Here is a 15,371-nt window from a genome sequence, read left to right as displayed (position 1 = left end):
GACCAAAGGGGGAAGAGAGCAAGAGTGGTTCTACATTGGAACGAGAGTCCCTCAGAAGCTGGTAGACTCTCCTTCCTCGGAGATTCCTTGCATTGCAGGGGGTTAGACTAGATGACCCTGTGGTCCCCCTTCCAACTCTACAACGACTCCGTTTTCTCCTTTCTGAATGGGTAGCTCTTCTACACTGAAAGCAAACCTTTCGGGGTCGGGGTGTAAAGAAGAAAGTGTGTGGTTTTAATTCAGAAGAGTCAGCTTTTTGAAGATTAGGAACGATTGCTCTGATGCTACCCGTTCGAGAAGTGGCGTTTTATGTGCTAAATGCTCATGCAAATAGCACTGCATGCGAGGTAAGGCAAACAACACCAAAAATAGCAAAACACCCCGCCCCCGGTCCACTGAATAATAGTCCCAGTATGTACAGTGGTACCTCGGGTTACATACGCTTCAGGTGACAGACTCCGCTAACCCAGAAATAGTACCTCGGGTTAAGAACTTTGCTTCAGGATGAGAACAGAAATCATGCAGCTGCAGCGGGAGGCCCCATTAGCTAAAGGGGGTACCTCAGGTTAAGAACAGTTTCAGCTTAAGAACGGACCTCCAGAACGAATTAAGTACTTAACCCGAAGTACCACTGTACTGTGTTAATATGAATAAGTATGTTTTGGCATATTCCATTTAGGCCACCAGATGGCAGTAACAGCCTGAATTTGATAACGTGTCCAACTCTTCGTGACCCCATGGACCAGAGTGCGCCAGGCACTCCTGTCTTCCACTGCCTCCTGCAGTTTCGTCAAATTCATGTTGCTAGTTTCAACAACACTGTCCAACCATCTCGTCCTCTGTCGTCCCCTTCTCCTTGTGCCCTCAATCTTTACCAAGATCAGGGTCTTTTCCAGGAAGTCTTCTCTTCTCATGAGGTGGCCAAAGTATTGGAGCCTCAGCTTCAGGATCTGTCCTTCCAGTGAGCACTCAGGGCTGATTTCCTTAAGAATGGAGAGGTTTGATCTTCTTGCAGTCCATGGGACTCTCAAGAGTCTCCTCCAGCACCAGAATTCAAAAGCATCAATTCTTCGGACATCAGCCTTCTTGATGGTCCAGCTCTCACTTCCATACATCACTACTGGGAAAACCATAGCTTTAACTATACGGGCCTTTGTTGGCAAGGTGATGTCTCTGCTTTTTAAGAGGCTGTCTAGGTTTGTCATTGCTTTTCTCCCAAGAAGCAGGCATCTTTTAATTTCGTGACTGCTGTCACCATCTGCAGTGATCATGGAACCCAAGAAGGAAAAATCTCTCACTGCCATTTCTTGCCCTTCTATTTGCCAGGAGGTGATGGGACCAGTGGCCATGATCTTAGTTCTTTTGATGTTGAGCTTCAGACCATATTTTGTGCTCTCCTCTTTCACCTTCATTAAAAGGTTCTTTAATTCCTCACTTTCTGCCATCAAAGTTGTGTCATCTGCATATCTGAGGTTGTTGATATTTCTTCCCGCAATCTTAATTCTGGCTTGGGATTCTTCCAGTCCAGCCTTTCACATGATGTATTCTGCATATAAGTTAAATAAGCAAGGAGACAATAAACAACCTTGTCATATTCCTTTCCCAATTTTGAACCAATCAGTTGTTCCATATCCAGTTCTAACTGTAGCTTCTTGTCCCACATAGAAATTTTTCAGGAGACAGATGAGGTGATCAGGCACTCCCATTTCTTTAAGAACCCACAATAGTTTGCTGTGGTCGACACAGTCAAAGACTTTTGCATAGTCAATGAAGCAGAAGTAGATATTTTTCTGGAACTCTCTAGCTTTCTCCATAATCCAGCGCATGTTTGCAATTTGGTCTCTTGTTCCCCTGCCTCTTCTAAATCCAGCTTGCACTTCTGGGAGTTCTCGGTCCACATACTGCTTGAGCCTTCCTTGTAGAATTTTAAGCATAACCTTGCTAGCGTGTGAAATGAGCATAATTGTGTGGCGGTTGGAGCATTCTTTGGCACTGCCCTTCTTTGGGATTGGAATGTAGAATGATTGTCTCCAATCCTCTGGCCACTGCTGAGTTTTCCAAACCTTCTGGCATATTGAGTGTAGCACCTTAACAGCATCATCTTTAAAGATTTTAAATAGTTCAGCTGGAATTTGCCATTTCAGGGTATCAGCAATTTTCTGGGAAGTTTTAAAAAGGCAACAGGGGTAGAGATCTCAGATAATGTGTAGCAGGCTGGAGGCTGCTGAAAAAAGAATGTGTTTGCATTCACCAGAGGGAACAGGATGACTTTGGCTAATGTGTAAACTGTCCAAACTTTCTGAACTGTAGTCTGAACAGGCAGTGGGCTCATCTGGGTAATAGAAAGAAAATCTGTGCTCTGTAGGATGTGACAGGATGGGGTAGCCTTTTCTGCGGTTTTACTGCAGAGTGAGGGGGAGAGAGACTTCCATTATGCTCTTCCATAGAGGCAATGTTGGGAGGTTTGCACAGTGTCTACAGCCATACTACCCTGAACATGCCTGAAGTTGGAAGCTAAGCAGGGTCAGATCTGGTTAGTACTTGGATGGGAGACCGCCTGGGGAAAAAGGGTGCCATAGTATGCCTTTGCCTCCCCCTCTGTGCTTTTCCCTCTCCATTTGCCACACCACTGGCTGCTCTTTCATCATTAGTTTTTTAATCCATTACTATTCTGGCATCCCCTTTTAGCCTTGCTACGCTGCAGCTACTTCCTCCCTTTCGCTACAGACTCTATGCCAGAGAACACTTGCTGCTTTTGACTACATGGAGTTGGCCGAGATGACTGCCAGGATTCGAGATTCGGGAGAAGAAGCAATGGAGGAGGAATGGAAAAAATTTAAGGACTTTTTGCAAAAATTTTATAAGTTATATGAATCATAGGATTTCGCATGATCTTGAAGGTTAGCCCCAGTAATGAGAGTGGAACATATATGAAATTAGACAATATTAATGAAAGAACCAATGTTTAAATGTTTAAAAAAGGATAATATATGTGTTTATGGAGTAAACGGATAATAAGTAATTTAAACTTAAAATGCAATTGAAAGTATAAAAGAAACACATGAAACAAGGTTATAATTTGCTGACAAATTTATTAATAAGATTGCATTGTGCGGGAGATGTGGGGAAGTTCGATGGAAGATTGAAACAAGCTTTGGAAATAATCAGTCTTTTTTCTTTTCTTTTCTTGTTTTCTTTGTTTTTCTGTGCTGTTTATCTTTACCTGGAAAAAATGTAATAAAAATATTTTTTTAAAAAAGAGAACACTTGCTGCTTTTTAGAGTGCCAGGTCCACTGAGCACGTGCCTGCCCTTTACCTGAGGCCTCAGGACAGGTTGCAACACTTAAATATATAAGTAGAAAGCAAGTAAAACAGAACAGTAAAACCATAAAAGTGTAAAAACAATTAAATATATTTACATATATAAAATAATACAAACCTTTAAAAACAGTTCTACATGCAAAGGCAGTTAAGATAGTTCCAGTACAGATGTAGACTGGAGAAATAATAATAATAATAATAATAATAATAATAATAATAATAATAATAATAAAAACACTTGAAAGGCATGCTGATGAATCTTTCCCTTCGGGTTTCCCTCATATCCTCCTTTTCCCAGGCTCTAGCACAGTTCACCACATGTACACATCTTTGCAATTTTTTTAAAGAAGTGCTTATGATAAATAATCAGTATTTAAGTAAAACTTTTTATCAGTGTGCATAATTTCACAAACAGATCCCCTTAATGCATTTTTTTATGTTGCTGTTAATATTTGCATTTTGTTTGCACTTGCTCCTAATACGTGCATTTTTGTGTTGGAGAACTGCATCATAAAATTCTGAGGCATGCAAAGGGTACCTGCATTTCAGTTTATGCATTGTTTCAGGAAGCGTGAAGTTATGCACGCTTTCCCTGCTTCCCAGTTCCAGGCATACTTCCTTGATTGATTAAAATGGGGAGCCAGCAAAGAAAATAAATCAGCTGAGGGTGTAGAACTACAGGGTGGTAGGACCTACTAACTGCCACCAGAGGGCATCCTTGAATAAGAGGAAGCAAAGGGAAGGAAATAAGAAGAAATAGCTTAGAAAAGAGCCAAGTCTGGAATTACACCTCCTCCCTGTTTTAACTTTATTGCTGTATTCATTACCTCAAAGATGCACCATGGTCTTGGATACCATCATTAAAGCAAAACAAAAAAAGAGGGGAGGGAGTTTTGTATTGGAAGCTAAACAGAACAATAAAAATACTTTGTAGTTTGATTAAATTGGGACTGGCTCGCGATACTCTTATCACTCCCAGGAATCTGTGTGGGTTTGTGTCCTTATTACACTGATAAGCAACAAATACCCTTCATTTCTCCACATTATCCATAGTCCCTTTGAAATTTCCTTTGGCAGCATCTCACGGCCACTGCCTTAGAGAAACTGAAAGAATCAGGGGAGGACATACGTTCTCAAGCCAGCTGAAAGATGTGTTGTTGGGAGAGTCAATAAAGACATTCATTTATGATTTTATTGGTTTACAAAAGTATATGCCCTGTCTCTTTTTTCAGGTTGTGCAGGTATTTGGGGCTTATTCTTAGTTTTTTGTGTGAGAAAATAAATGAGTGTAGCTTTTCCCCCTGCCACTTCTGGGTTGAGGGAATCCAGATTGGGATGGTTTGGAATAAATAGATTAGTTAGATTTGGGGTTAATGGATTTATTGCCCTTTGTTAACAGCATGGCGATTTCCCTGACTTCCTTGCATACCACTGTATCATTCACCAGCAAGTTTTGGCAAGCAAGAGATCGAACACAAAAATATCATGGACATAGCTTTTAAAATTGTAAATTCAATTCGTGGAAAATCACTTCTAAGGTGGCAACCCGAAGTAATTTTACACACAGATGTAAGGTGGCTCAGTAGGTACAAATTTTTGCTAAGATTTTGCTGTTTGTTGAAAGAAATAATATCCTTTTGGAAGGAGAGAGGAGATGAGTACGCTCAGTTAGAAGATGAGGAGTGGTTGTTTGATCTGGCTTTCCTTGTTGATTTCACAGGTAAACTTGGTGATATGAACCTAGAGCTACAAGGTAAAGGTAAATGCATTGGAGAGATGATGAGCATAGTTTCATCCTACAAAACAAAATTAAAGCTAATGATGACTGACCTTACAATCAATACCTTTGATCACTTTCCTAATACGCAGGACCATCTGGAAAAAAAAATCCTGATTTTGTTTTTCAAACAGAAAAGTATGTGGCCAAAATTGGTTCTGTTATTCAGGAGTTTGAAAAGAGATTTGGTGACTTCCAAAAAATTGAGTCAATTGTAGAGTACATGTCATTTCCATTCAAATCTGATTTGGACATTAAAGAAATTGCAGTCACTATTGGTAAAAATTGTGTTGCTCACCAGGCCAGTCTATCCCACCCGGTAGACCTTGCCAAACCCCACTCAGTCCCATTCAGTAAGGAGAGGGGAATCTTTTTGGTTCCATGAGCCAGATCTTTTTCTAGATTGTTCTCCTGGGCCAAATTTGACAAGTAGGTGGTGCCTGATTCCACTTTAGCAGAAGATTTTTATGTACACCCCTTTCTGATTCAGGGAGTGGTGTGCATTAAAAACCTACCTCCCAAAAAAGGAACTTTCCTCTTCATTTTAGCAGAGATTTTCTTGCAGGTTTGCTTGGAATCCTCTGCTAAAATAACGGGGGGAGCAGACTCGGTTTTAGCATTTGCAATGTACAACCCTTCATGAATCAGGAGAGGGTTTGCACAGCAGAGCAGGACAGTTTCTAGGGAGCTGCCCTGCCAGTTTCTCCATGGCTCATTTGGGCAGCCTGCCTGCCCACCCGCTTCATTTGAGTCTCCCTCCTCTGCTTCCATTCTACACAGGGTTGCAGGTGGCACTGTGGTCTAAACCACTGAGCCTTGGGCTTGTCAATCAGAAGGTCAGTGGTTCGAATCCCTGCGACGGGGTGAGCTCCCGTTGCTCGATCCCAGCTCCTGCCAACCTAGCAGTTCAAAAGCATGCCCAAAAGTGCAAGTAGATAAATAGGTACTGCTCTGGCGGGAAGGTAAACGGCGTTTCCGTGTGCTGCTCTGGTTTCGGTGTTCTGTTGTGCCAGAAACGGCTTAGTCATGCTGGCCACATGACCCGGAAAAACTGCGGACAAATGCCAGCTCCCTTGGCCTGTAAAGCAAGATGAGCGCCGCAACCCCAGAGTCATCTGCGACTGGACTTGACTGTCAGGGGTCCTTTACCTTTACCTCTGCTTCCATTCTACACAGGGTCCAACATTGCTGTGATGGTAGTGTTGTAAATAAAAATATGCCCTTTTCCCTTATGGGGTATCCAAGAGCCCATATAGAGTCCTTACATAGGTTCCCTATTGGTAGGAGAAAATAACAGAGGCCAACCAGAGAATATTGAGAAGCAAAGCAGCTAGTAAGCTTGATCTTTATTGATCTGTTGCAACAGGGTACTCCCCTCACACGCAGGAGAGGAAGAGGACCCCGAACAATGGCCTGCAAGGCCTTATAAAGACTTTTGAAATTCCCCTTCTCTAGATCAGGACCACCCCCAGAAACATCATGCATACATCACAGAAGGGGTGCAACCCAAGACCACCCCTCAGATACATCCCACCTACATCACAGAAATTTAAATGTTGTTTTTCTCTTCTCCTTGTTTATCTCCTGTCTAGCAGGTTACTTGATTGGATTTTCTATGGAGCCTGGCCATTCTTTTGTAGTGCTAAAATACTTATTTCCTGGGCCAGGTCACAGGCTCACACCTTATTCAAACACAGATTAAAGGAAGAGACAATGGGGAGGCTTTTCCATTTTTTACCTTGCAGAGAAAGGATTTGGTCAGTTTAGGAATCAAAAATGGTTCCAGGTTGGCTTTCCTGTGCTGATCTATGTATGTGCAGTTATGAACATTACTATATATCTAAAACCATAAAATTCCTATCACAGTAGATACATTTAAATGATAGAATATTCTTACTGTTAATGTCAGCTGGCAATTTTTTTTGTTGCTGTTGCTGTTCTCTTAGAAATTACTATGCATTGTTATTTTTTATCTTCTCTTTTTTTTTTGCTATATTCACAAATTAAAAATTGAATGAAAAAGTGAAAAACATACACACCCTAAATAATGGTTATAAGGGAGGGAGAGGGAGATGGTTATAAGGTAGGGAGAGAATAAATGAGAATTCAAAAATGCTCAGTCTGCAGTTGTATTTTGGTGCTCTCCAATTAAAACAACCAATCTGCTTAACTCAGCTGCTTCGTTGAATAGATACAGATCTTGAAATATACTCAGAGTCACAAAGTGATTTCATGCTCTTTATTCAGCTCATAGTGGTGAGGAGGAATGAGTGAATGTCCCCTCAAAGTATCTGCTTTATATACATTATTTACACAATGGGCTGCACATGATTGGCTAATTCTGGAATTCTACTGTAAGCCAATCAGGTTGTGGATTCACTTATATCTGGAGCATGATTGGGTGGTTCCTGCCAACCAATCATACTGCTGCATTGTTCTAGGACCAATCAGACTGCTGCATTCTGAATCCTAGTGTTCTTTTTTAAAAAAATGATATTTATTGGAATTTTTTTTTGAGTTACAGAAGAAAACAAAGTAGAAAAAGAACAAAGAAAGAACAAAGAAAAAAACAAACCACATCCAACAATACAAATTAAAAAAACAACAACAAAAATATACCACAAACCTTTAAAAACAAATCCATTATTCTCAAATCCTCAACTGTCATTACCTTCTTTCTTTGACCTCCTCCTCCTCCCTTTTTTTGTATCCTAGTTGTTAGTTGTTGCAGCAAATCCTTTCCATATTTCATAATATTCTGTCATTACATTACCTTAAACTATTTTAATCTTATCTTACTATAAAACACCTTGGAACTTAAAACTTAAATCTTATTTTTACCAACTTCTCATAACCATAATATTCTTATATAATTCTTTAAACATTTTTTACTAAAGCCAAGTAATTTCATTCTAACATTTTTCTAACATTCATCAATTTTATAAAACAATCCTAGTAGTAGAAAAAGAAATAAAAACAATCCAATCTTCATCCAGCGTCCCTTCCTCCTGGTCCCGGGTTTTGTCAGTCCTTATTATCCCATCGATCTAGCGCATTAACCTGGTAACCTTATATCCGAGGCCCTTAAGTCTCTTCCATGTCCCTTTCGCAGCTCTTCTTCATATTTGTAACTGTATTTTCCCTTGTCTCCTGCTCGTTTCACTCGTGGGAACTCCAGCTTAACCATATTTTTGACCCTTCTCGACAGATCAGCCCTTTTTCCATAATCCACACTAAATTCCATGTGGTATTTAAGGACATGTTTCAAAATCCCTCCAAAATTAGAAGCCCCCACAATCCCAAACATCTCACAGCCCATTGCCAGACCTGAAAAGTCCAAACATCCCTGCATGGGGGGGGGTGTCTATCCAGCCCCCCATTTCCAAACCAAACCAAACTTTTTCTTTCCAAATCTGGGTTTTTCCAAGTTCATTTGTCAAATCCGAAAGCTCATGTTCCTGTTGGGCCTGTTCTGTCAGGGCACACTCCTGATTTAATTCCTGGGTGGGCTCCACGTATTTTCCCACTGCCTGTTCAAAATTTCCCACTGTCTGTTCAAAATTTCTAATCGAATCAGCCATCAAATTCGTCTTCTCATGTAGCTGTTCCAGTAGGGCATTTGTTTTATAGAAAGCACAAAACAGAGCTTCTGAATACATTGTCCTGCAAGGTCAGATGTCTATTCCCATGACTGTAATCTGTAACAGCTGCCAGCTCCCCAGAGTTGGTTACAGTTTCACAGTCTCCCTCTAGGGGGAAAACTTCTATTTGTTCTTTCTTTTAAAGACAAGTCTAGCCACAAAGTTTCCTTTTTCAGATATTTTGTCAATATTTGTTCCTTTAAGAAGCGAAGTGGAGCAATGGAGTCAAAGTTTCTCTTCTTATAGCTATCTGTCAAAAATGTTGTCTCTGGTCAATGAGCTTCAAAAAACGTCAGTCCTAACACCCCGCTCCAGGATCAGGACGGTGGAAAGTTACTTTACTTTACCCTCACTTCTGCAGGTTTAAACAGTCCAAAAAAATCCCCCCTCTTCTCCTGCTTCCAAAGGGGGTTCAACAATTTTAAATGATGAAAGTTAATCTTTTACAGGCGATTTTCTGAGCTCTAGTTTGCCATGTCTTTGCTTTAATCTTTCTACAAAGAAACGGAAGGCTGACTTCCTGTTTAGACCTTCCCGTTTCAGCGCCAAATTAAGGTAAACTTTTAAGTCCAATTTTCCTTTCTGCTCACAAGTCCTTATTTAGAGTCCAATTGTCCAAGTTTAAGTACTCATGGGTGATTATTTTAGAAACCAGATCGTCCCAGGAAAAAGGCAGCGCTCTCCGGCAACGGCTGCGCGGCTTCGCTCCACGGAAGAAGCAGTTGACTCTCAGCACCGCGTCACTTCCCCCTCTTCGCTTCGGAGCCCGTTAATGGGTTCTTTTGCAGGTGGGGGGGCACTAAGGGTGCCCGCCGAGTCCCATGGTCACAGGCTTCATCCGCCTGTGATTTTTGAATGGGTCCCCGCTTCGCCGTAGCGGAAAAGACCCGATTCCCGTGGAGCTGGTCCCTCCAGTTCAGAGGGAATCCGCCATTGCCGATGGCGCCACCCCGGAAGCCCTGAATCCTATTGTTCTAGGACCAATCAGACTGCTGCAGTTTGGATCCTATTCAACTCAGTACATAACTAATAATAATAATAATAATAATAATAATAATAATAATAATAATTTATTATTTATACCCCGCCCATCTGGCTGGGCCTCCCCAGCCACTCTGGGCGGCTTCCATAAAAACCAAAAATACAATAAAATATCACACGTTAAAAACTTCCCTGATCTAGACCAGTGTTTCCCAAACGTTTTTGGGCAACGGCACACCTGTTTACCGGAAAAAAATCTCGCGGCACACCACCATTAAAGCCCCGCCCCGTGACGTCAGCGCGCAGCGTCACGCCGGGAGGGACGCACAAAAGTGAACGTTTTTTCCCTTCCCCTTGCCGGGGTGGGAGGAGGCAGCAGAGCGAGGGACTGAGGGACGGCGGCAGCTGAGGCGGCGGCGGCTGTTGTGGTGGTGGCGGTGATAGCGGGCGGAGGAGGAGCCGTCGCCGGGAGTTGCTGCTGCTGCTGTTGCTGCTGCTGCCCGGACATGCCGGCCTCCTCCTCCTCCGCTGTCTCGCGCTCCTCCCTTTTGCGCGTGCTGCCCCGCCGCTCGGCACCACCACCGCGGAGCCGCCCCCGGCTCGACGCGGATCCTCGCCGCCGCCTCTCGCCGCCCGACTCGCCCGCCTCCCTCCCACGGCACACCAGCTGGTGTCTCACGGCACACTAGTGTGCCGTGGAACACCGGTTGGGAAACACTGATCTAGACAACCCTTTACATTGATGTTGGTTCTGTCTCCTCTTTCTAAACACATGGCTATATGATCAACCATCCTTGTGCTACCATTTTCTGTGGGAAAACAACATTCCCTGTGTGGGAAGATCCCCTCCCAAAAGATGAGATATTCATATTCTAATCAAGTAGAGTATTTATAAATTTTAATCCGAGTTAAAAAGCAAACCTGTTCTCAGAAGTGTCAACTAAACACATGTCACAGTTCAAGAAAGTTCCTTCATCAGGAGCAACTGTAGACTTTCACAGTCATGGTGCCAAGCAGACACCTGATAGTTGTGCAAGCTGCTTTGGCTGCTCTGTAGAAGGAGCAACCCGAGACATTTCAACCTGGGATAAATGCATTCTATGTGGGGCTTCACTTGTGCATGACCTGGAAGCTGTAGTTAGTGCAGAAAGCTGCAGCTCGATTGCTGACAGGAGTGTGGCCTTGTCAGCATGTAACACCTATGCTCAGAGCTCTGCACCGGTTGCCCATCTGCTTCCAGGCCAAGTTCAAGGTGTTACTATTGGCATATAAAACTCTTAACAATTTGGGACCAGCTTACCTGCAAGATCCCCTTCTCCATATGTGTCCAAACATGCAGGCTGGCACTGTTACAGATCACACATAATACCCGCTCCACATTTCTAAGAACTCGATCATTTAGTGTGGCACTTTGGAACTCCCTATTGAAATCAAACAGGCGCCTTCATTGTACACTTTTCGGCGCCTGCTAAAACCATTCCTGTTTAGACAAGCCTACTCAGATTCTTAGAAAGTTGAGGCAGTCTTAATCTGTTTTAGTATTTTAGCTTTTGTATGTTTTAAAGTGTGGTCATAACCTTTTCCTTAATATTTCTGTTTTATCTTTGGTAAACCGCTTTGAGATTTTTGGACAACCTAGAGGTGTATACATTTTATAAATAAATAAATGTTATTGATTGGAAGTTTTGAGAAGAGTTTCTCTTTTTTAGACTATTCATGCTAAAGCTCCTCCAGCTACCATACCAGAGTCCCCAGATCTGGTGCCAGACTTAAGGGTCCCTCGGTATGGTACCCCCAAGAGGCCCCCTAACACAAGCACACACACACATAGTGTGATTGCACAGGAATGGTGCCCCCCCGACATTTAGTCATACACACTTATTTCAGTCTCCTTCATGGATCACTGCCTTTTTGTGGCAAAGGGGCTTGAACAACTCAGAGAAGCTATGAGCTATGCCGTGCAGGGCCACCCAAGATGGACAGGTCATAGTGGAGAGTTTTGACTAAACGTGATCCACCTGGAGCAGGAACCGGCAAGCCACTCCAGTATCCCTGCCAAGAAAACTCCATGGACAAAGACAACAGGCATATAAAAGTTATGACGCTGGAAGATGAGCCCCTCAGGTTGGAAGGCATCCAACATGCTACTGAGGAAGAGCAGAGGACAAGTACAAGTAGATTCAGAGCTGATGAAGCGGCTGGGCCAAAGCCGAAAGGTCGTTCAGTTGTGGATATGTCTGGAAGCGAAAGGAAAGTCCAATGCTTTAAAGAAAAATATTGCATAGGAACCTGGAATGAAAGAACCATGAACCTTGGTAAGCTGGATGTGGTCAAAAATGAGATGGCAAGAATAAATATTGACATCCTGGGCATCAGTGAACTAAAATGGACGGGAATGGGCGAATTCAGTTCGGTTGACCATCATACCTACTACTGTGGGCAAGAATCCTGTAGAAGAAATGGAGTGGCCCTCATAGTCAACAAAAGAATGGCAAAAGCTGTACTGGCGTACAGTCTCAAAAATGATAGATGATCCCGATACGAATGCAAGGCAGACCTTTTAACATCACAGTAATCCAAATTTGGGACGCGGGTGGCGCTGTGGGTAAAAGCCTCAGCGCCTAGGGCTTGCCGATCGAGAGGTCGGCGATTCGAATCCCCGCGGCGGGGTGCGCTCCCGCTGCTCGGTCCCAGCGCCTGCCAACCTAGCAGTTCGAAAGCACCCTCGGGTGCAAGTAGATAAATAGGTACCGCTTACCAGCGGGAAGGTAAACGGCGTTCCGTGTGCTGCGCTGGCTCGCCAGATGCAGCTTGTCACGCTGGCCACGTGACCCGGAAGTGTCTCCGGACAGCGCTGGCCCCCGGCCTATAGATGTGAGATGGGCGCACAAACCCCAGAGTCTGTCAAGACTGGCCCGCTCCGGCAGGGGTACCTTTAATCCAAATTTATGCACCAACTACCGGTGCTGAAGAAACTGAAATTGACCAATTCTATAAAGGCTTACAACACCTTCTAGAAATGACACCAAAGAAGGATGTTCTTCTCATTATAGGGGATTGGAATGCTAAAGTAGGGCATCAAGAGATAAAAGGAACAACTGGCAAGTTTGGCCTTGGAATTCAAAACAAAGCAGGGCAAAGGTTAATAGAGTTCTGTCAAGAGAACAAGCTGGTCATCACAAACATGCTTTTCCAACTACACAAGAGATGACTTTACACATGGACATCACCAGATGGGCAGCATCGAAATCAGATTGATTATATCCTCTGCAGCCAAAGATGGAGAAGCTCTATACAGACAGCAAAAACAAGACCTGGAGCTGACTGTGGCTCAGATCATCAGCTTCTTATAGCAAAATTCAAGCTTAAACTGAAGAAAGTAGGAAAAACCACGGGGCCAGTAAGATACAATCTAAATCAAATCCCTTATGAATACACAGTGGAAGAGTGAGAAACAGGTTTAAGGACTTAGATTTGGTGGACAGAGTGCCTGAAGAACTATGGATGGAGGCTCGCAACATTATACAGGAGGCAGCAACTAAAACCATCCCAATGAAAAGGAAATGCAAGAAAGCAAAGTGGCTGTCCAACGAGGCCTTACAAATAGCGGGGGAGAGAAGGCAAGCAAAATGCGAGGGAGACAGGAAATTGAATGCAGATTTCCAAAGAATAGCAAGGAGAGACAAGAAGGCCTTCTTAAACGAGCAATGCAAAGAAATAGAGGAAAACAATAGAATGGGAAAAACCAGAGATCTGTTCAAGAAAATTGGAGATATGAAAGGAACTTTTCGTACAAAGCTTACCTGTTAGGAGTGCGTGCAGGAGCCAGGCCCTGTGACCAGTAGGGCTTTGCAGGACTGGGGCCTTCCTAAGTTTGTTCTGGAGAGGCAAGGTGCAGCCCCACAGTGAAGCCACTTGGTCACTCACTTCACCTGGTGGCAAGAGCCGGGAAGGGATATAAGGTCAGCATTTCCCTTCAGCTCTTTGCCACAGCAACACATTTCCTGCCTTGCTGCGTGTGGCTTCTTGCCTTCTGATCCTTGGATCTTGGCTTCCTGACTCCCTGCTTCTTGATCCTCGGACCCTTGACTTTGTGACTCCTTGCTTCTCTACCCTTGAACCCTTGACTTCGTGACTCTTTGCTTCCTGACCCTCAGACCCCTGACTTCTGGACTCTGATTCCTGCTCTCACCCCTCCATCTTGCCCCCGGTCCCGATGTACTCAGCCGGGACTTCAATCACCCATAGACCAGACTGTGACATTACTATAATAAAGGGCAAAAGTGGTAAGGACGTAACAGAAGCAGAAGACATCAAGAAGAGGAGGCAGGAATACACAGAGGAATTATACCAGAAGGATATGGATGTCTTGTATACCCCAGGTAGTGAGGTTGCTGACCTTGAGCCAGACATCCTGGAGAGTGAAGTCAAATGGGCCTTAGAAAGCACTGCTAATAACAAGGCCAGTGAAAGTGATGATATTCCAGCTGAACTGTTTAAAATTTTAAAAGATGATGCTGTTAATGTGCTACACTCATTATGCCAGCAAGTTTGGAAAACTCAGCAGTGGCCAGAGTATTGGAGAAGATCAGTCTACATCCCAATCCCAGAGAAGGGCAGTGCCAAAGAATGCTCCAACTACCACACAGTTGCACTCATTTCACACGCTAGCAAGGTTATGCTTAAAATTCTACAAGGAAGGCTCAAGCAGTATGTGGGCCAAGAACTCCCAGAAGTGCAAGCTGGATTTCAAAGGGGCAGAAGAACCAGAGACCAAATTGCAAACATGTGCTGGATTATAGAGAATGGTAGAGATTTAAAAAAAACATCTACTTCTGTTTCTTTGACTACGCAAAAGCATTTGACTGTGGCAACCACAGCAAACTCTGGCAAGTTCTTAAAGAAATGGGAGTACCTGATCACCTCATCTGTCTCCTGAGAAATCTCTATGTGGGACAAGATGCAACAGTTAGAACTAGATATGGAACAACTGATTGGATCAAAATTGAGAAAGGAGTATGACAAGGCGGTATATTGTGTCCCTGCTTATTTAACTTATATGCAGAATTCATCATGTGAAAGACTGGACTGGATGAATCCCAAGATGGAATTAAGATTGCCGGAAGAAATATCAACAACCTCCGATATGCAGATGGCACAACCTTGATGGCAGAAAGTGAGGAATTAAAGTACCTTTTAATGAAGGTGAAAGAGGAGAGCGCAAAATATGGTCTGAATCTGAACATCAAAAGAACTAAGATCTTGGCCACTGGTCCCATCACCTCCTGGCAAATAGAAGGGGAAGAAATGAAGGCAGTGAGAGATTTTACTTTCTTGGGTTCCATGATCACTGCAGATGGTGACAGCAGTCACGAAATTAAAAGACGCCTGCTTCTTGGGAGAAAAGCAATGACAAATCTAGACAGCACCTTAAAAAGCAGAGACATCACCTTGCCAACAAAGGTCCGTATTGTTAAAGCTATGGTTTTCCCAGTACAGTGGTGCATTGGGTTAAGAACTTAATTTGTTCTGGAGTATGTTCTTAACCTGAAACTGTTCTTAACCTGAGGGTACCACTTTAGCTAATGGGGCCTCCCACTGCCACTGTGCTACCGCCATGCTATTTCTGTTCTCACCCTGAAGCAAAGTT

This window comes from Podarcis vaucheri (assembly GCF_965113315.1).
Source record: "Podarcis vaucheri genome assembly, chromosome: 5".
Taxonomy (NCBI): domain Eukaryota; kingdom Metazoa; phylum Chordata; class Lepidosauria; order Squamata; family Lacertidae; genus Podarcis; species Podarcis vaucheri.
The sequence above is the reverse complement of the archived record's forward strand: the minus strand, read 5'-3'. Positions refer to the sequence as shown.